Here is a 15,483-nt window from a genome sequence, read left to right as displayed (position 1 = left end):
TTGTTTATTGCTCTTGCATTTAAAGTCATTTTGTCCTGTTGGAAAGATAATTCTAAACTTACTGTACATACTTGGTGGAACTTCATTTGTGATGAACACAGAATTGCTATTGCCTCTTCTTCATCTATTCCCCAAAAAATCAAATCTGACCTACTTTGGCTTCCCTTTACTACATATCTTTCCTCGCACTCTCCCAGCTAATTTCTCTTCCTTTTATTCCCACGCGCCTTTATCTATTTCTTTTTTTTTCTCTCCTTTTCTTTTCTTTTCTCCCCTGTCTCCTCTCTCTCTCCTTCCCTCTGTATTTCCCCTTCTCTTATATGCTTCTTGCAAAACTGTAGTTCAACATCATTTTTTTATGACTTATGTACTGTTTTTCTTTTACATTTGTCAATAAAAATCTACTTAACAAAAAAAAACTCTGCCAAATAATCATTCAACAAAACACAAGGTACATCATGTATAGGGTGTGGCTTAGGAACTCCCCAAATGTTCATTGGCCTTCCAAATACCACCTCATACGGTGTGAGACCTGATCATGAGTGTGGTACTGATCTTATGGACAACAGTGCCAAAGGCAATGCATCCGGCCACTTTAGGGACGTAGAAGCCACTATTTTCGCCAGCTTCAATTTTAAGGTAGCATTATACCTTTCCACAAATCCTGCTGATTGTGGGTGGAAGACTGCATGGAATTTCTCTTTGATTCCTAATCCTTTCATGAAATAAGCTCAAAAATCAACTTGCCCAATAAAATGAGGTCCGTTGTCACTCCACAAAATTTTACAAACACCATACTAGGGAAAAACTCCTTCAGAAGCACCTTTGCTGTGGTAAGAGCAGTATTATCCTTTGTAGGGTATGCCTCTATCCATTTACTGAAGGCACATACCACCACTAGGACATATTTTAGATTATTACAGCGTTCAAGCTGGATTTAATTCATCTGCAGAACTTCAAAAGGTGCGGTTGGTGTAGCAAACCCTCCTACAGGAGTTTGTGTCCCTTTTCCAGGACTGCCAAAAGATCAAACAGGACTGTACCACTCTTTTAGCTGTGCTGGCAATCCCAGGATGCTCCCAGACTTGTGTAAGCAATTTAGTTACTGCTAGAGCTCCAACATGTGCCAGCCCATGTGCCATTTGAACCATAGGTTGTAAATAGGCTGCAGGTAACTTCCACTTATCCATGTCTTTGTTGCGCCAACAACTCTCATCGTCTAATATTCCTTCTTTGGACCATTGCTCAAGTTCTGCTACAGAGGCAGATCTCTGTATATCTAGTACTTCCTCTCTAGCATCATGCCATCATTCAGCTTGAGATTTCACTACGTACATGGAAGTAGTGCTCCGTTGCATCGCAGTTTCACGAGCTACATGATCTGCAAAGGCATTTCCTTGTCCTATTTTGTCAGTGACCTTCTTGTGTGCGCTACACTTCACAATCGCTATTACTTTTGGATAAGTCAGTGCAGTCAAAAGGTTATGTACTAGTTCTCCATGCATTATATGCATCCCGTCGGATGTAAGAAAGCCTCTTTCCTGCCAAAGTAGGCCAAAATCATGGGCCACTCCAAAAGCATAGCGGCTATCCGTGTAAATGTTCACACATAAGTCAGTACTAAGCTCACACGCTCGTGTGAAAGCTATTAGTTCAGCTGCTTGAGCCGACTTCTGAGGTATGCGAGCTGTTTCCACTACTGTTTCAAGTGTGGTGATTGCATATGCAGCTGAGGTTGTGCCATCTGGTAATTTCAAACAGGACCCATCAACCCATAATTCCCCATCTACATCTGAAAGGGGAGTATCTTGAAAATCGATGCGACCCTTTGTCTGTTCCTCAGTAAGGAATATACAATCATGAGGTTCCTTCGACTGGGACTGAGTCACAGGATATGGCAACAAAGTAGCTGGGTTTAGTGTAGCACACCTATTCAATGTAATATGAGGTGCTAACAGTGTCAATTTGTATCCTGTCAGGCGAGCACTAGTCAAATGCTGTGTTCTAGTCTGATTCAAAAGGGCATCAACTGCATGGGGTGCTAGCACCAACAGTTTGTGTGACAAAACTATCCTTTCACTCTGACGTATGGACACAGCTGTTGCTGCAACTGAACGAAAACATCCAGGCAACGCACGAGCAACAGGATCAAGAACTGCAGAAAAATATGCACAGGGACGTTGCTTGTCACCGTGTGTCTGTACTAAAACTGACAATGCACATCCATCTTTTTCATGTACATAGAGTGTAAAAGCTTTCGTATAATCTGGTGTACCTAACACTGGTGCAGTGCAAAGAGCTTGTTTCAGCTGGCGAAAAGCATTTTGACATTCATCTGTCCAAGGAAGAGGAATCGGAGTGTTTTTTGTCAAAAGTGCTAACAGTGGTGTAACAATGTGTGAAAAACCCAATATCCATTGCCTACAAAATGAAGTTAAACCAATGAATGCACGGACATCTTTCTGTGTGAAAGGTACTGGAGTGTCTAAAATTGCTTGAATGCGATCTGGTGTCAATGCACGTCCCTCCTTAGACAGAAGATGACCGAAGTAGGTCACCTTCGGTCTACAATATTGTAATTTCTTCCGTGATACTTTATGGTGATGTGTCGCAAGAAAAGAAAGCAAGGACAAAGTACATGTTTCACACTGCTCAGGTGTATCAGCTGCCAACAAGATGTCATCAACATATTGTATGAGAGCCACTCCATCAGGCAAAATAAAAGAATCAAGTTGGCGTTTCAAGGCTTGTCTATAGATACTCGGACTCTCAGTGTACCCTTGAGGAACTCTACAAAATCGATATGATCTATTATTCAAAGTAAAACCGAACAAATATCGGCTATCAGGATGAATAGGAATCGAGAAGAAAGTGTTCTTCAAGTCCACTACTGAAAATGTAGTTGTTGTTCGAGGGACCAGGGTAAGCAGTGTCGTAATGTCAGATACTACAGGATACTGTGGTACTACAATCTTATTGACCTGCCTCAAGTCAATGATAAATCTATAAATCTTATTGTCAGTATCTTTTTTCAAAATAGGAAGAATCGGACTATTGCAAACATTGTAAGGAACCTCTTCCACAACCCCCACTTTAATTAAGTCAGGAACAATGCGTGTAAGTGCTTCCTCTCCTTCTCGAGAAATTTTATACTGAGGCAATCTTGGCAGTAAAGCACCCTCCTTGACACTAATATGCACTGGTGGAATAACCATTTGTCCTACATCAGTATCTGAAGTAGCCCACAAAGTACTAGGGAGTGAAGCTAGGACAATGTCCTCTTTAACGATACAGGATCTCTCAATCATGGGGTGGTTGTCATTTAAAATAACCCGTACTCCTTCCGGAGAACATCTTATCGTGGCCCTGAAATATTTGAGCATGTCAAGCCGTGGTCCGTGCAGGTAACAGCGGTGGGGCCGTGCGGGGGGATTTCGAGGGACGACGCCAAGGTTCGAGGTAGAGGTTTTGCTACTCCTGGAAAATTGACTATTTACCACCCTTGGGTTCAGCAAGTTTGGTGTAGGTCCACAGTCCCTGAAGCTGAAGCACAGGCCTTAAAAACCACACTGGGAGAAGGTGGCCCAATCAGTCCAGTGGCTAAAAAAGTGACAGTGCCAGAGAGGGAGTGCTGCCTAGTGCACAGTGGGTGAATCCACTATGTGGCAACTGAAAGAAGGCTCTCACCCTAGCTCTGTGCCCCCATAAAAATTCTAATTTTAGTTCAGAGAAGGCATTATATGCAGGCAACTAGTAGGAAAAAAGGGAAGGGATTGTTACTGAACAGGGCTTAGAGTGCATTGAGGATGTAGGGCAGTGGCATAGCAACGTGAGAGGTAGTCTGCCACGGGCAGCATGAGTTTTGGTAGCAGCTCCCTTACCCATGCTCTTCCCTAGAGCTGCACAGAGCAGCAAACACTGTAAGGGAGAAGCAAGAGAAGGTAAAAATTAGACACCAGTATGTTTGTATGGATGTGAAGAAGAATTACCTTATAGAAAAGTACTACACTTTCACATCATTGGGGCAACATGAAGACTTAGCACAAAGAAGAGTATTACCCTGGGATGTTCTTTCAGAAGCTATGATGCCTTTGCATGAATAACCCAATGGGGCTATCATGTTCCTTGGGAAGATATGTAGCCTTTGCATGAATGCTGTTTTTATAGTAGTGATAAGGGCGAATTTCCACCCTTAATTTCACTTTTATGTATGTATGCACTTTACCAATTATATGATTTCCCTCCCATCCGTATCCAATAACCATGAACTCCGAATGTAGCTTTTCTAAATTTATTACAAAGCCAGAAACAACAAAATATAGACACACCTCAAAATCAAAGCATAAACATACCTAAAAAGTAATACAGAGCCCAATCTACGAATATAGTTCATACAACAAAATAAGTATAACATGATGAATTCCAAAATAAGAACACAGCAGAATATAGATGCTGCGTCTAAATCCTTTTTCATTTGTATTTCCGAATGTAGAATAATTTGTCCCTACTCTACTTCTTAAGGGGAATCCCTTTTCCTCTCTTCCTAGAAAGTTCCCCAAAGTTGACATCACGTGTTGACTTCCGAAGAAGTACACTCACATCAAATGGATCAAGTAGCTTAAAGCTACAGATGCTCTCCTTCCTCAGTCAAAAGCAGAAGTCCTGCAGATCAGTCCCTGTGTCTAATACAAAAAAGGCAAAGTCACATCCCTGACGAATCACATTCAGAAAACACCTTCTTCAGTAACTTTGCACAAATTCCAATTAATTTTACACTTCTGTCCGCCGACCTTGGTTCCCAAGTTTATCCAGGCACGGAAGGTGTCCTCCCTTTTCTCTTGTCTGAGCACCTCAAAGACATTCCTTTCCTCCCATGCATCTCCCTAAATCTAGATTAGCAATGTCAAATTCATGCACCTGCAGTAGGGGTGAAACAGAAAACATTCTACACCCATGAATTTTAATTAGCTCCTGTCCTTCAAAGCAAACAAGGAGAAATGAAACCTTGAAAGACAAAAAGTCAGGCCTACGATTCTGGCTAACTTAAATCACTCTTTAATATGCATTCGCTACACAGTCCTTTATATGAATCTTATAACAGTGAATACATCTGATTACTTTTAGTCAACATGTACGTGCACAATTACATGATTTCTCTAAATACATACGAAATATGAAACAATTCTGAAAATCATGTCATGATTTAGCTTCACAGATTGGCATGTGATGATATATAAACTTCATTTTGATATGCACGAAGTTCAACCACACAGTGTAATTCGTTCATGAGTACAATGCACCCCTTACAAAATTTTAAAGGGCGGTACGCTCTATCAATCGCATGTTCCTTGCTATGGTATGCATTACCATCAAAAGTGTAATACAGTTATATGCTCTGTGGATTTGGCATAAAAAAGTGTGACACTAGCATGTTCACAGAGAAGGAAAAGAGCATTAACATAACGAAGTGTATGGTAGTGGCATGATTGATAGGAAGGTAAGATGCCTTAGTGGGAAGACATGAATTACAGTAGCAGGTACTTAGAGAAATATGTCGTTTTTGCATAAAGAAATACAAGCCTTATAATAATCAAATGTATAACACTAGCATGTTCCTTGGCAAGTTCTAAAGTCTTAGGACAAAGACATACATGAGACTTGCATGTTCCTTGGGAAGGTATGCATTATTGACATAAGAAAATGTAATTCACTGTTTTGTTCTTTAGGTAGGTTTGAAGCGTTGGCATTACACGTATAACACTGGTTTATTCTTTACAAATATATAAACGATATGCATAAAGGCATGCATTACGCGTGCATGTTCCTTGGAAAGGTAAGCATTCTCTGCATAAGTAAGTGCATTACAGTGTTACCTACTTTGTGCAGGTATAAAGGTTTCACATAAAAAGTATGACACTAGCATGTTCCTTAAGAAAGTATAAGGTTTTAGCATAAAGACGTGTGTTAAACTCGGGTGTTCCTTAGGACAGATGAAGCATTAACATTTGAAATTAGTGAGAACATTTCTCACATTGTGGTGTGCTTGCAGAAAAGCGTAATTGCTTTCAGCACGACGAGCATTAGCTGAGGTACAGGCAAACAGCCCGCTGTTCTTGTAGTTCTCAAACAGTGTAAAGAAAGATCCATTTTCAGAACTGGTTTAACTGATTTAGATAGTGCTGGTCAAGGCATGTCCAAATGTTATGCTTTTTCCCTTTTCTGTTATAAATTCCAAGGGCAGCATCTGCAAATCATATACGGCTCAGCAATTAAACTTTAAGATGTAATACAGATGAAGAGTCTGACATATTGGTGGATGGCTATAAAAAATTAACTAACACTAAAACTGTGAAATAGATCAGAGCCACAATTACTAGATCGCCTTCTTTAAAGTCCCCAGGAGAACCCTTAACTTCAAAGCCAACTTCCTCATCCACTTTTTTATTATAATGTAGTTCATTGTTAAAGTCATAAAGCAAAAAACAGTTAATAATTATCCTTACAAGGTGTCAAGTTTGATTTTCAAATGCAAGTCTAGTCACCATGGATAAAGCCTCAGAACAAATCCCATACAAGCAGGAAAATTCCATGATTTTTTGGCAGACATCTCCCAGGAGCATGAGATACACACGGCAGATCATGGACTATATTCATACATCAAAACGCAACACGCATGTCAGAGTAATGAGCTTTTAAAACTATGAACTCACTGCCAAGACCACTCCCCTATGAGCTCCAATTATGCTTCTCAGGGTTCATTATCTTATTTATTTTCTTTGTTAATGCATTACGTAACAGGAAGAAAGGCACAGAAAGGTTGATCCCCTGAGATGATTTGCAAAAGATGTTTGTGGTACATATTGCCTACTGGCAGTCACTAGTAGACAGTTAGGATGCAGTTTCCATAGGAAGAGCGTTTTTCTTCATTTGCCAATAACTTTGTCGTAATTTGACGAATCCTCACTAAATTCTCAAAACTATTACGTCAGACAATTCAGCTGCCACCTTAACATTTTTGGGGTCATCCAGCAAGTGAGGGCTGAGGAAAAAGAGGGTCCAAAAATGCTTTTTTTCGATGTTAATTTCCATAGGGAACTTTAGCCACAGCTACAGCCCGAACTGCTGAATGGAATTACACCACATTTGGCAGAAAGGTAGCTCTTGGTCAAGAAAACGACCATTTTGTTAAATTGTGTAAATGTAAAGAAATTAACAGTCGTATATCTAGGGACGCGAAGGATGCAAGAACACTCCTGATCTTGAGACTTAAATAAATCTGATTGGCTGACAACATGTCAAAGCAGGAAGTGTTAGCAGCCATTTGACTCGGTTGAACCGTTCCTAAGGGCTCTCCTCCCCAAAGTATTTGTTCATGTTGGATTTGCGACTCCCGTCTAAAATAAAACAAATATGAAGCACACACTCTTGTACTTCATTTAATTAGGCCCACTGGTAGTCCATGTCCCAGGGGCATTTGAAAATATAGGAGGGGGCACATGGGCCCCCCTCCTCACGTGGTTCAAAGCCCTGGGGTACCACCACCTCCCCAGGGCAGTCATATAATTATTTGCGGGGGAGCCGCGCAACTCCCACGCTGCCCCAGGGACTGTCACCTCCCAGGGTAGAAAGTAAATTAAAAAATAATGCAGAAGAGGCCATAGTGCACCCCATCACAGTCCCAGCAACCACCTCCTCCCCGGGGGACATTTATTCTTTTTTCTTAAAGTGCAGGGGAGGCCCTACAGACTCCCCTGCTGCCCTGGGGACTTCCACCTTCCTGGGCACTTTAATTTATGGATGCAGGAGGACTGCCCAGCTCCCCCCACATCCGGCGGACCCCCCCACCCTGGGGCATAAACAAAAACATGAAGGGGATCCATTACGAACACCCCGCCCCAGGGACCATCACCTCCTGGGGTTTACTGTACAAATAAGGGTACTGCGTGCCTCCCCTCCAGGAACCCTTGATGGCCCAGGGGACGGCCACCCTCCAGGGCCAGATTCATCAATGTCCCGGGGTGCCCACCCAGGGATATTGCAGTTTGCTACGGCATCTCCCACCAAGCCATAGCAAACAATTGCTCTGCTTTCAACAAGCAAGAGCAAAAATGCTCTTGCTTGTTGAATGCAGAGCAGTGTCTGTATACCTGCCCGCTGTGAATTGAGCAGGGAAACAGACATTGCTTTGGGATGCAGGGAGATGCATTTTAGCACTTCCCTAGGTTTCAATGCTGGCTCCTGAAGAAGATGGAGAACTGGCATGGGCTGCGGGGCCTTTAGGCTCCCCCGGTCCTCAACGAAGAGGTCAGGCACCAGGAGATAGGGTTCCCATGGGTTAAGTTGGCCCAGGGAGGGGGGCAACACTGACCCCCTTCCAATTAAAAAAAATATATTAAGGCCTGGCCTCAGGGGATGGGGTCTCCAGGGCTGAAATTACCTGGGGTGGGGGCAGTGTGTTCCCCTCCCTATCATAAACATAATTATAGTATAAATAAAATTGCTTAGGCCCTGGGGGTTGAAATTGGCCAGGGAAGGGGACCATGAGGCCACCTCACTATTATAAAAAATGCATATTATTACAAAAAGGAAAAAACAATTGCCAGGCACCAGGGGATGGGAACTCCTGGGATGAAATTGTCTGGGGAGGGGTGCCGCGTGGACACCCTCCCTTGTTTCTTTTTTAGATTTTCTTTTTTTTAAATGGGCAGGCCCTAGGGCACAGCTGTCCAAACTTTTCATGTTGGTGACCCACTTTTTGGAGACACGGTAAGGCAGTGTAGCGAGCAAGCAAGCCCGAACCAGCTAAGATGGGTTCAGGGGGGGGTTTCTCCCCCCGGAAGAAAATTCTGAAATAAAAGTGGGCAAATGGTCTCCTTCCTCTGTCTCTATCCCTCTGTCGCCCTCCTCCCTCTGTCTGTCTCCCTCTGTCTGTCTGTCTGCTTCCCTCTGTCTCCCTCCCTCTATATGTCTCCCTCTGTCCATCTCCCTCTGTCTGTCGCCCTCTGTCTCCCTCTCTCTGTCTCCCTCCATCTGTCTGTCTCCCTCTGTCTCCCTCTCTCCCTCCCCCTGTCTCTCTCTCTCTGTGTCCCTCCCCCATGTCTCACTCCCTCTGTCTCCCTCCCTCTGTCTCCCTCCCTCTGTCTCCCCCCTCTGTCTCCCTGCCTTTATCTTCCAGCCTCTGTCTCCCTGCCTCTGTCTCCCTCCCTCTGTCTCCCTCCCTCTGTCTCCCTCCCTCTGTTGCCCTCAATCTGTTGCCCTCCCTCTGTCGCCCTCCCTCTGTTGCTCTCCCTCCGTCGCCCTCCCTCTGTCACCCTCCTCCCTCTGTCTCCCTCCCTCTGTCGCCCTCCTCCCTCTGTCTGTCTCTCTGTCTGTCGCCCTCTGCCTCCCTCCCCCTGTCTCTCTCTCTATTTCCCTCTCTCTGTCTCCAACCCTCTGTAACCCTCTGTCTCCCTCTCTCTGTCTCCTTCCCTCTGTATTCCTCCTTCCGTCTCCCTCTGTCTGTCACCCACTATCACCTTTTTATTAATTTATTTATTTCATGCGATTTTATATAGCGCGAACATTACCCAAATGCGTCATATCGCTTTACAAAAGAACCAGTTGAGAATGTCGAATCCCCCCGATCCGTGGCAGGACAGACCGCTCTGATGAAGGGTGTTCTCCGGGGTCCCAGGGTGGGTGAGAGGCCTCCATCTGCTGCCCATCCGCTGCCCAGTGCACCTCCTTCACTGAGGGTGACAAAATCGCGGCACTTGCCTTAATGAGATGATACTACCAGCGTCATTATTATAGGAACGAGGAAGGCATTTCCTTTTTGTTTTGACAAGCATGTACGAACCTTACTTTGTGTTTCTTCTATCTCATATTTCTTATAACATGCAATTTTCATTAACAAATGTCCTACCTTTGAGCGAATACAGGTGGGTATATACTCGAGTCAGCAGTGGCATTTTTTTATTGCAATTGCAATCCACAAATTTTGACCTCTATCACGAGTACTTCTGTAGACAGTATGAAAGTGGAAATGGTGTCTTTCGAATGTATTGATGGACGAGGCAACGTGAACAAAAAAAAACATTTCCTATACTGTATATTTCACATTAGCAGCGTTTCATTTGGTGGGATACAGGGGTAATCTCGATCTATCTTAACCTCGGTGAGTTTCATCAGGGCTGTCAGTGTCCCATCGAAAGTACGCCATCTCAGCGGAACTAGGATTTTTTTTTTCATCCGGTAGTAAAACATGATCCTGCACAGCAAGCCTACCTCAAACATTACATTCTGTACGTAAATGAGTAAAGTCCCGCACTTAACTTCCTGGATTTTATCTGCACCTCACCCCAGCTTCCCGAGCCCACACACAGCCGCACCCGGGCACTTCACAGGTCTTTAAAAGACCATAGAGCAGAGTGTCAGGAATGCCTCTCTTAATTAGCAGCAATTATGTGCTAAGTGCCCGTGACACACCCACCATTCGCATGCGACTTAGTACTGTGTCGGGACATGCAGTTTGGAAAGCTCTCCCCTAGGGGATAGGGTCACTGGGGCCGAAAGTGGCCTAGAGAATGGGACTATGAGGTCCCTCTTCCTAGAAAATAGAAAAGAAAAAAATGGCAACTCACCAGAGGCCTTGCCCCTTTCTCCACCACTCTGCAACAGCACCTTCTGGCACGTTGCTGCTTGGGGGATGAAGTCCCCTTTGCTGGTGAGAGCCCTTATGTGCCAAAAAGATCCCCTGTTACCTCCAGTAAGTTGCAGACAGCGGGATTGCTGAGAGGTGGCTGGAGGCTATGCCCCTTTTCTCCTTCACTCTACAAGTGTGCCTCTCCACACACTGCTGGTGGGTGGTGAGGTCCCTTTGCCTTCTGAGGGCCACAGGACTAAAGTGGACTCCTTCCCCCAACCAGGAGTGTGCCAGGAGGCACCTTTGCAAAGTGGTGGAGAAAGGGGGCAAGGCCTCCGTACACTTCTCAGCAATCCAGCTGTTTGGATCTCACTGTAGGTAACATGAGGGATAGTTGACCCCCAAGGAGCCTCAATAGCCAATGCGACTTCAACCGCCAGCTAGTAGAGCACCAGGAGGTACTTTTGCAGAGTGGTAGAGAAAGGGGGTGTGGCCACTGTAAACATCTTAGCACACCCACTGTGTGAGACTTGTGGGAGGTGACAAGAGGGATAGTTGGCCCTCAAGATCCCTCAATAGCCAATTGAATCTCACCACTCTACTAATAGTGCACCAGGAGATGCCTTTGCAGAGTGGTGGAGAAGGAGGCATGGCCTCCTCCCATGTCTCATCAATTTCGCTGTGTGGGACATACTGGAGGTAACAGGACGGGTAGTTGGCCCCACAGATGTCCTTGGGCCCAACTAACCCCCCCCCCGGTATCTCCAGGAAGTTCCACACAGCAAGATTGCTAAGAGGTCTTAGGAGGACACATCCCTATCTCCACCACTCTGCAAACAAGGCTCATGGTGCACTAATGATTAGAGCATGAAGTCCACTTTACTCCTGATGGACCTTGGGGGCCAAGAAACCCTCCTGTAAGTCATACACAGTGGGATTCCAGAGAGCTGTTCAAAGGCACAGCCCCCTTTCTCCATTACTCTGGAAATGTGACTACTAGTTAAAAAACAATAGACATTCACAGAAAAAATAAAGGTTACAGGGACGTTATATTAGCAAATAGAATTTAAACAACCTTGGAAACTCACTGAAAAAAACAAAGATTACAGGGACGTTATAGTTAGGCTGATGTTTCACTCATACAAAACCAGATAAATTAAGCCATTTTATTTAGTGAGCTATCTATAACTCATGCCCCCTCAATGCATTGCTTATGACCTCACATATTACAACACTCATGACATGGTCAGTGACATCACTGATGATAATACTGATACATCTCAAATGACATCACTGATAACATTGGTGATGACATTGATGGAGCAAGGTTGCACACGTAAAGTGACTTGCTTATATCCAGTTCAGCCCTCTCGAAAATAATATTAATTTACTAACTAACATGTTTTGTCATATTAATATTGCATTACACGACATTTAGGTATCTAGGGGAAGCTTGTCAGTGTGCTTTTACTAACTATAATCCGCTTGCAATAAAATGGCTGCTGCTACGCCGGAATTTCTACTGCGCATGTGTCTGTCACACTCACGTGTCATTTCGCTTGGTGGGAAATTTTTGCTTCTGTGCATTATAACTAAGATGGCTGTTCTGTGTGCTAACGTGCAAGAAGACTGCATCGCTGCTTGGCTAAGTTGTTTGTTTTGCCTAACCTTTAATGCAATAGTTTAAATAAAATATTAGGGAATAGAGTAGAAAGAAATGGTATACAGTGCATTCATTTTATTCTGTGTCTCTAAAACTGTCTCTTTTCTGTTCTAAATGTACCTCTGAACTCCATATTGGAGAGACTGCGCCTGTGCAAAAGAAACCCCAAGCCGCTAAAGCTGTGGCATTGAAAGAGTGCCAAATCTGACATGGATGGAAAGAACTATGAGAAGAGTGAACTATTCTTTATCTCATCCCATGGCCAGAGTTGGTCTTCACACCATTCTAGGTAACTATAAAGTGTGGGTTTGTCATTGTACTGTTTTCCCTTTTCTCTACCCATCCTCTGTCTAATGCATAACGATATTTCATTCCAAATTATTGCACATGTTTGTTTCAATCTTCATTATTCTAAATAGGAAATTATTGATTTCATGATTTCAGCATTTTAAAGTTTACTTAGATAAAAGAACTTATACCTTTCCCGAGTTTGTGGTTATTTAATGAAATGCTAATTGTTATTATACTACCTATTTTCTTGCTAACTCCCTTGATCCTTTAGGACTATAGGTATCGGTGGCTTGTATTGGTAAGACAAATGGTATACATCCCGAATGGTAAAATTTTAAAATTGATTGAGTGTAAGTTTACCTGTTTAAATATATGCTTAGTTTTATGGGCCCAGGTGAGTATGTTGAGCATGTGAGCTTGCGCTCTATCAGTTAATTTGGTAGTAAAGGGAAGGTTAGGGTTTAGTTAAGATAGGTAGTTAGTTGTAGTTAGTTAAATAAATTACATTGCATTGTGTATTTTAAAATATTTAGATTTTTATGTATTAACCAAAACTGTTTGTACTTGTTTTATGTTTTGTCTGGAAACCCCGGGGGCAGAATAAACAGGTGGTAAATGGAAGCCACTCTGTAGTGAGGTCACCTGTCCGAGGAAGTAAGTGAATGGTTAGGTAAAACCGGAAGCACTGTTTTAGGGATTTTCTGTATAAATGTGTGAATAATTGATAGCAAAGAGTTCGCTAGTAAAACTTTGGTGTGATGTCACCTAGAAAGGGTCACACTGAAGCAGTAACAGGTTCTTCTGAGCTTGAGTGACAGCAAAGGGGTTCACTGGTGAAACTTGGGCCTTACATTACCTAGAAAAGGGTAAGCCCGAGGGAGCAACAGGTTCTCTTTTGCTTGCGTGAAAGTTAGACGGAAGGGATCTACTTGTAGTGTATGAAGAGTAAACGGAAGGGAGTTACTCGAAGTGAAAGCAAATCATCTTTTTCTTTGAATTAGTTTCTCAGGTACAGTGGCAAATGTATTTACGTTGTTAATTAATGAGAATGAACATTTAAAGTTAAATAAAAGGAAGCTCTTGTATTACCTTGCAAAAGAGGGAGTCAGTTGCTGAGTTCCACTGACGTCACTCAGAGCCGCGCTGGTATTGGTTGAGACAGCGGGTGTGTAACTGAGGTAATATTGTAAAGGAGGGGTGTGAACAGGAGCGTGAGAATTAGTTTCCTGAGAAAAAACGCGCAATTACTGGCTGGATTTATTTGAATTCTAAGTGTTGATTGGTCATTGAAAATAAGAAACGCATTGGTATTGGAGGTTTTTCGTACACAACTCAGTGTCATCCCGAAGTAAAGCGGCATGAGATATATGTGGCATTTAGATCCGGGATTTATAGGAAATAGACCAGATAGAAAATATCTAGGTTTTGCTAAAGAACAGATGATTAGAGGGAGACCTTATATCATGTACGGAGATAAAAGAAAAATGTCATTCATCAAGAAAGTTAAAAATGTCTATAAAAAGGATAAACCGATAAAAATCAGAGAAGGGATTATTATTTTACCACCGAATACGCCCGCATCATACATGATGGTTGAAAGGGGCTATCACACTGTATATGGTTAGAAAACTAGATAGAATATACAAAAGATGATGGAATTTTGGCATTTCCAGAAAATGGTACCTTTAATGGTCGAGTTTCGTACAATTTAAGAGCACGCATGAATGAATTAGATCCAAGACCTAGGTTAACCTGATACGAGGCACTAGAGGAATAGGAGACAGGGGCTTTTGAGCGAGATAGATCTAGAAGTGATAAAAATTTGAATACATTCTATCCAAAATTTCCTAAAGAGACGAGAGTTAAACAGATGAATCAATGGAGGCAGTCCATGTTAGTAGAAGGATTATATCCTGTTCAAGCTTTAGAAGATCAAACAGGGAGTAAAAGTACAGAGAAAACTAAAAATCTAATGACAAGTGCTGATCCAGAAGATGATTACTTGGAGGATTTGTTAATGAAGATGAATTGTTGTTTATATGTCGAAGTATCATTCAAAATAGAAAAACATTTCCTGAAAAGTTAACTAATTCGGCAAATGAAATGAGAATTGACATTGGTAAATCGAAAGTGTCACAGAAACTATATCGAGCTGAATTTTCTGACAAAGATCTAGAAAATATGAATGTGTCAGGTCGTAAATTACAGATCAAAGAGTTATTATCAGTGTTGCAAAAATGGGGTGATTTAGATAGATGGAAAGCTATATGGATAAAGAAAAAGGATTAAGCTCAAGGGAAAAGCACTGCATCAGAAGATATGTTGAAAGAAACAGAACAAGTGGAAAGGTTGTGTCCAATGAGAGAAGTGCCAGGTGGAGGTTATGTACATGTCCCATGGTCACGACAGGATATTTTGTTATTTACATATGACTTGCTAAAACTCAGAGAGAAACCTGTAGAATGGTAGAGGTAGATTGAAAAGTTTGTAAAGGTCTCAAAAGTGTTGTTAAAAGATCTAGAAGGGTTATTTGATATCGTTGTTCCTGTCGATTTATGGACAGAATGCAAAATTGCAGTAGACTGGCCAAGTGATGAGTATCCTAGAGACCCAAAAACAGGAGCACCATCAGATGAAGTCATGAAGAAATATAATCAGGTAATATTGTACTTGAAAGTAAAGGTACCTCCAAAGGAAAGGAGACTGACTGGACTAGAATAGACACACCTACACAGAGTAAGGCTGAATGTGTACATGCATATTATGAATGCGTTTTACAAGTTTTTAAACAGTATAGTGGATCAGAAAACATTGAAACTAAAGACCTGACGCATTTTATCTATCGGTTTGTGTCTGGGCTAAAACCAGAAATTTCGCAATGGATTAAAGATCATAAGATCTGCTG

The sequence above is a fragment of the Lissotriton helveticus genome, chromosome 8, assembly GCF_964261635.1.
Source record: "Lissotriton helveticus chromosome 8, aLisHel1.1, whole genome shotgun sequence".
Lineage (NCBI taxonomy): Eukaryota > Metazoa > Chordata > Amphibia > Caudata > Salamandridae > Lissotriton > Lissotriton helveticus.
This window is presented reverse-complemented; position numbering follows the sequence as displayed.